This window comes from Perognathus longimembris, chromosome 2, assembly GCF_023159225.1.
Source record: "Perognathus longimembris pacificus isolate PPM17 chromosome 2, ASM2315922v1, whole genome shotgun sequence".
In the NCBI taxonomy this organism is placed as follows: domain Eukaryota; kingdom Metazoa; phylum Chordata; class Mammalia; order Rodentia; family Heteromyidae; genus Perognathus; species Perognathus longimembris.
In genome coordinates this window covers 9,506,404-9,512,868 of record NC_063162.1, presented here as the reverse complement: position 1 = coordinate 9,512,868, position 6,465 = coordinate 9,506,404, and positions in this window count along the sequence as shown.

Below are 6,465 nucleotides of genomic sequence, written 5' to 3'. Positions count from 1 at the left end.
AAAGTGGTGCTGTGGCTCAAGTGGTAGAGTGCTAGCCTTGAGCAAAAGCTCAGGGACAGTGCCTAGGCAAGCCCCAGGACTGTCAAAAAAAAATAAAATAAAAATCCCAAATAAGAAGATTGGCCATAAAAAAAAAAAAGATTGGCCAAACAGCAGAGCATAGCAGCATATCTCACTAAGGAGGCTGAAGCAGGAGGATCACCTGTTTGGGCTACCTAATGAGTTTAAGGTTGTAATGGGGTCCCAGGGAGGAGACAGTCTCAAGCAAAAAGATGATAAAAAGATGAATTTATTGAGGAAGTAAAAGGCAAACTGAGCAGCCAGGGTCACAGCCCAGACGCGGGAGCTGAAACAGTGACCATACAAAAGCAGCCCAGACCTGGGGTCCGGTTATAAAGACAAAGACCACATGGTCACGCTGCCACACGCAGGTGGCCAATGAGGTTACAACACTTATAGAGCATGCCAGGCCACACGCAAGTGGTCAGTGGAGTTACAACCTGCCTTATAGCAACTGTTTGAGCCAACCTATCATTTTAGTTAGACTTGGCACATGGATTTGGCGGGGCTCACATGATGCAGGCAGATTTGCCTACTCATGGGAGGGCACAGGTTTAACCTTGAAGGTTCCACTACTCAGGTGGTCAAGCAGTTCACACAATCTTATCACAGCGAAGGGGAACTTCCCTGGATAGGGCCGGGGAAATCTTAGTGAAGATGGAGTCGGCTTCTGCTCTCTTTAACTAATCTGAGATGGAGTCAATCTGACACCCCTCAACAACCAATGATGGCGCTGGCCAGATCTGACCTCCAGGCCAACCAGTCTAAGCTACAAAGTGAAATCTTGTAAGGGGGGGCGGGGGCAGAGGTGGTCACTCACTGTTATCCTGTGAAAACCAGGTGAAAGGTGTAGGTGAACCCCTTTTTTGTGTCTCTAGAAACAGCAGGCTTAGACAAAGTAGTGGGCCTGGTGAGGGGCAAACCTAAGCCGAATGACAGGAGCCCAAAGCAGACATAGAGCTCCTGGACCTTGGCAAAAGGAATGAGGAAGACCACTCGGTTCAGGAGAAGTTCCAAGAAGATAAAGATTTAAGGCTAATTAACACCAGTCACACCCAGAACCAAGAATTGTATTGCTTTGATTGCTTTGTTTATGGAGTTTACTGGAATTGTGATTACTAACAACAATTCTGTTTCTGTGTGTCTGCCTGCATGCTTTGTCTAACTTGCCAAGACCACCTGTGAGTGGTACACATGATACTTGTCCTTAAAAGCCCAGCCCTATTTGGCCCCAGTGCTGTTTGTCACCATCCCGGTGGTGTGAGCAGATGACATGCACAGCTAAATAAAGACTCCTAGCCCAAAGAACTCAGTGCTGGTGACTATTGTCGTAGGTTCAAGGCCCATCTGGGTATCCGCTATCCAACACTTTTTTTTTTTTTTTGCCAGTTGTGGAGCTTGAACTCAAGGCCTGAGCACTGTCCCTGGCTGCTTTTTGCTCAAGGCTAGCACTCTGCCACTTGGGCCACAGCACCACTTCTGGCTTTTTCCATATATGTTGTGCTGAGGAATTAAACCCAGGGCTTCATGTGTACAAGGCAAGCACTGTTGCCACTAGGCCATATTCCCAGCCCCAACATTTTCTAACTACTCAAAAGGCTGAGATCTAAGATTCTTGGTTCAGCCAGACCAAGCAGAAAAGTTTATGAAACTCTTATCTCCAGTTAGCCACCAAAAAGTGGGAAGTAGACCTGTGGCTCAAGTGATGAGCAACTAGCATTGAGCAAGAAAAGAAAAGTTTAGGGACAGCTCCCAGGCTCCGAGTTCAAGCCCCAAGAATAGCACAAGAAAAAAAAAACTGACAACGTAAGTACACCACGAGTAATAAGGCTGCCCGGGTAAGCTGGGGTTTGAACTCAGTGTGTTCCTACAGCCCAGCTAGCTCCAAGTGTGATGGCACTGAGGTCAGTCATGGCTGAAATTTGCTTCTCGCCCCTGTCTCTGCCCTCTGCTCCTTTCCTCTTAACTCTGTGGACCTGTCTGGCAGGTCTGATGGCACAAAGTGATGAAATAGTGAAGGGGGGAAATGAAGAGCCAGACTTTGAAGTCAGGCCCCACTTTACCACGCGAACCCCACTTTACCACGTAAACCTGAGATAAGCAGGCCCTGTGAGCAAACCCAGGACAAGCTTATTAGGGCCCAGCCGGTCAAGAACTCTTAACGACTGGGAATGCTTAACTCTAACCACCCCTAGAATGCCTCGAGCCCTGAGCCAATCGGATTTGTACTCGTAATCTTGCTTGCTTAAACTTAAACACCTGATTGCTGTAACTTTGTCTTTTGCCTTTATAAGCTCTGTGTAATCGCAGCTGGGGGCTGCCTCCTAACCTCCATCGTGTCGGTGGGTAGGACAAGGCCCGGGCCACGGCCCCGCTTGAAGAAAGTCTTGCCTTGCTATTGCATTTCGGAATGTCTGAGTCTTGGTGGTCTTCTTGGTGGTGGTCTCACAACTTGGCACAACAATAAGAGGGAGGGAGTCATTCATTTCAGTCATCCATCTCCCTATAAATAATGTCTCCACCTCTACTTATTGTCACCCCCCCTCCCCATCAAACTTACACAGCCTTCCTTATCCATCTCTCCTTGTACCCAGCACCATATCCCTCAAACCCTTTATCTTGTTATTTATCCGTCATCTTCACTCATTTTTTTTCTGAATGCTGCTTATATGTCAGAGACAAAAAAGGCCCCTGGGGGCCTTGGTGCAAGAGCTTAGTCCCTGAGTTTCTCTTAAGGATATATATGAGGTATTACTTGAGGCCAGGGACAAGGAGCAAGGAGAAGCAATAAACCTAATACTTTCATCTTGTTTTACCTCTGTGGTATTTTACCTTTTATCTCTTTCCTCGAATTTGAATCTCAGGATCTGATTTTTTTTTTTTTTTTTGTCATGGGGCTTGAACTCAGGCCCTAGGTGAGCGCTTCAGTTCAAGACTAGTGCTCTACCATTTGAGTCACAGTGTTTTTCTGGTGGTTAATTGGGGAATACGTCTCATGGACTTTCATGCATGAGCTGGCTTTGAACACGATCTTCAGATCTCAACCTACTGAGTAGCTAGGATTACAGAAGTGAGCAACCAGCACCTGGCAGGATCTGAATTTTGAGAAGCAAATAAATCTGGTCCTGAATTCTCCCTTCCAGTTTTCTGTCTTGCCACCTGATTGCAAGAAGATTACAGGCAAGAACTTGCTTTAGATTATCTCTGTATTTGTCTTCTCATCATTCAGCCGTGTCACAGTATGTTTTGGGGAATGTTTGCACAGTGCATGTGGTATGAAGGAAGTTAAGGCATACTAATACCATATTTCTGCTGACTTAGTGGAAAATGATTCCCTAAGCCCAAATACCACACAAAGCTATATTTTGGATTGAATGTATCTATCAGCCTCAGTCAATGACCTTGCTGAAGTGGAAAGAACAGATCTATAGTCTATGGGTACCCTTCGAAGAACAGCTTTATAGATGAAAGAGGTTACATATTTTCTTTTCTTTACCACTCTTTTTTTTTTTTTTTAACACGGAAGCAAAGCAAGCTAGGTGGAACTATCAGGGCTTAGGGCACTAATTCCCCGGAGCAAGACTTTCCTGGAGCTAAAACACATAACATATCTGCAATTCACAGAATGACCTATTTCACCTATAGGGATTTCGAACTCCTCTAGGTGCTTGAACTCAGGACTTGGGTGCTTTCCCTTAGCCTGTTTGTGCTCTAGGCAAGCGCTCTACTACTTGAGCCATAGCACCACTTCTGCCTTTTTCTGAGTAGTCTCCCAGACTTTCCTGCCTGGGATGGCTTCAAATGGAGATCCTCAGATCTCTGTCTCCCGAGTTAGCTAAGATGACAGGTTTGAGCCACCAGGACCTGGCTCCAGTTACACCTTTTCTGCAGGCAGAGGAAGGGTTACTTTTGGTGACTCAAAAGTAATTTTTTGAACTAATCTTTTTCAAGAGAAGAAGGAAAACCACGGAGCCGGGGATATGGCCTAGTGGCAAGAGTGCTTGCCTTGTATACATGAGGCCCTGGGTTCGATTCCCCAGCACCACATATACAGAAAATGGCCAGAAGTGGCGCTGTGGCTCAAGTGGCAGAGTGCTAGCCTTGAGCAAAAAGAATCCAGGGACAGTGCTCAGGCCTGAGTTCAAGGCCCAGGACTGGCCAAAAAAAAAAAAAAAAAAAAAGAAGAAGAAGGAAAACCACAAAGAAATATAATCGGTGGCAAGGGTTCCATATACACCAAAAACGTTTTGTCTAGAGTAGCTAGATTGGTTTGCTAGGGCTTCATAACAAAGCACCAGACACACTGGGTAGTTTAACAGAAATTTGTCACAGCTCTGGATGCTAGAAGTCTTAAGATAATGTGTTGGCAGGTTTGATTTCTTCTGCAACTTTGTGTGTGTGCGCGCACGTGTGTGTGTGTGTGTGTGTGTGTGTGTGTGTGTGTGTGTGTGTGTGTGTACCAATCCTGGGCTTGAATTCAGAGCCTGAGTGCTCTCTAATTTTGTTTGCAAGGCTAGCACTCTACCACTTGAGCCACAGCTCCACTTCTGGCTTTTATTGGAGATAAGCTTCTCACAGACTTTCTTTTTTTTCTTTTTCTTTTTGGCCAGTCGTGAGCCTTGGACTCAGGGCTTGAGCACTGTCCCTGGCTTCTTTTTGCCCAGGGATAGCACTCTACCACTTGGGCCACAGTGCCACTACTGGTCATTTTCTATATATGTGGTGCTGGGGAATCGAACCCAGGGCTTCATGTATGCGAGGCAAGCACTCTTGCCATATTCCCAGCCCCTCACAGACTTTCTTGCTCAGGTTGGCTTCAAACTGCAATCCTCAAATCTCAGCCTCCTGAGTAGCTAGGATTACAGGCATGAGTTACCACTGCCAGGCTCTTCTGCACTTTTCTTTCTTTCTTTCTCTCTCCTTCCTTCCTTGCTTGCTTTCAGCCTGGACACTGTCCTGAGCTTCTTTTGCTCAAGGCTAGCACTCTACCACTTGAGCCATAGCACCACTTCTGGCTTTTTCTGTTTATGTGGTGCTGAGGAATTGAACCCAGGGCTTCATGCATGCTAGGCAAGCACTCTTCCTCTAAGCCACATTCTCTGAATTGCAGATGTGTCAAGTAGTTTAACTCCAGGAAAATTTTGCTCCAGGGAATTAGTGCCCTAAGCCCTGGTAGGTCCAGAGAGCTTGCTTTGCTCCTGTAAATACACTTTTGATAGGTTTAGTTCCCTACCTGAATCATGTGATTTTTGCCTTTATAAGCTGCATTTTGGAGCTGCAGGTTCTCTGGGATATGAGTCCATCTGCAGTCTTTGGCTTTCTAATAAAGGTTCGAGATTTAACCTCTCAAAATGTGGCTTTTCGGTATCTCCCAATCCAATTCTTGTATAACAGTATGAACAATTATTAAGTTGAGGGCTTCCAGAGAAGTTGGGTTTTGCTCTCAATGAATCACCCTAAGAAAGTCACTGTTGTCTGAGGGTCAGTTTCAAGTCTTGTCAGATGTTTCTCCATCATTCTGTTCTACCTGCTTTCCAGGGTGATTGAAGGGAAAATTCAGAGTAGACAAATGTAGTCAAGGAGGCTAGGTTTTTGTCCTGCTTTTAGTTTCCCTTTGGACATTTGGAGCCCACATGAGGAGGCTGTGTTTCAGCAAAAGAAATTTCTATATCTCTGTTATACTATGAAATAGTATACATGTGGAGGAGGTAACAAGTTTGATAAGAAACTGTCTTATGTATGTAACTGTAACTCCTCTGTACATCATCTTGACAATAAAAAAATTTTAATGAAAAAAAATTGTATGCATGCATGTACCAACTTTGTGGGGGTGGGGGTGATGAGGTGCGTCTTTTTTTTTTTTTTTTTTTTTTTTTTTGCCAGTCCTGGTGCTTGGGCTCAGGGCCTGAGCACTGCACCTGGCTTCTTTTTACTGAAAGCTAGCCCTCTAGTTCTTAAGCCACAGAGCCACTTCTGACTTTTTTCTATTTACGTGGTGCTGGGGAATTGAACCCAGGGCTTCATGTATGTGAGGCAAGCACTCTACCACTAGGCCATATTCCCAGCCCTGGGGTGTATCTTTGAGTTTTTCTGCTCAAAGCTATTACTCTACCACTACCACAGAGCCACTTCTGGTTTTCTGGTGGTTAATTGGAGATAGGGTCTTTGAACCAAGATCCTCATATCTCCGTTTCCTGAATAGCTAGGATTACAGCCTGGAGCCACCGGTTCCTGGCACATATCAACTTTTTTTTTCTCTTCTGTGCCAGGCTTGAACTCATGGCCTAGGCACTGTCCCTGAGCTTCTTTTCTTCAAGGCTAGCACTCTACCACTTGAACCACAGCACCCCTTCTGGCTTCTTCTGTTTATGTGGTACTGAGGAATGGAACCCAGGGCTTCATGCA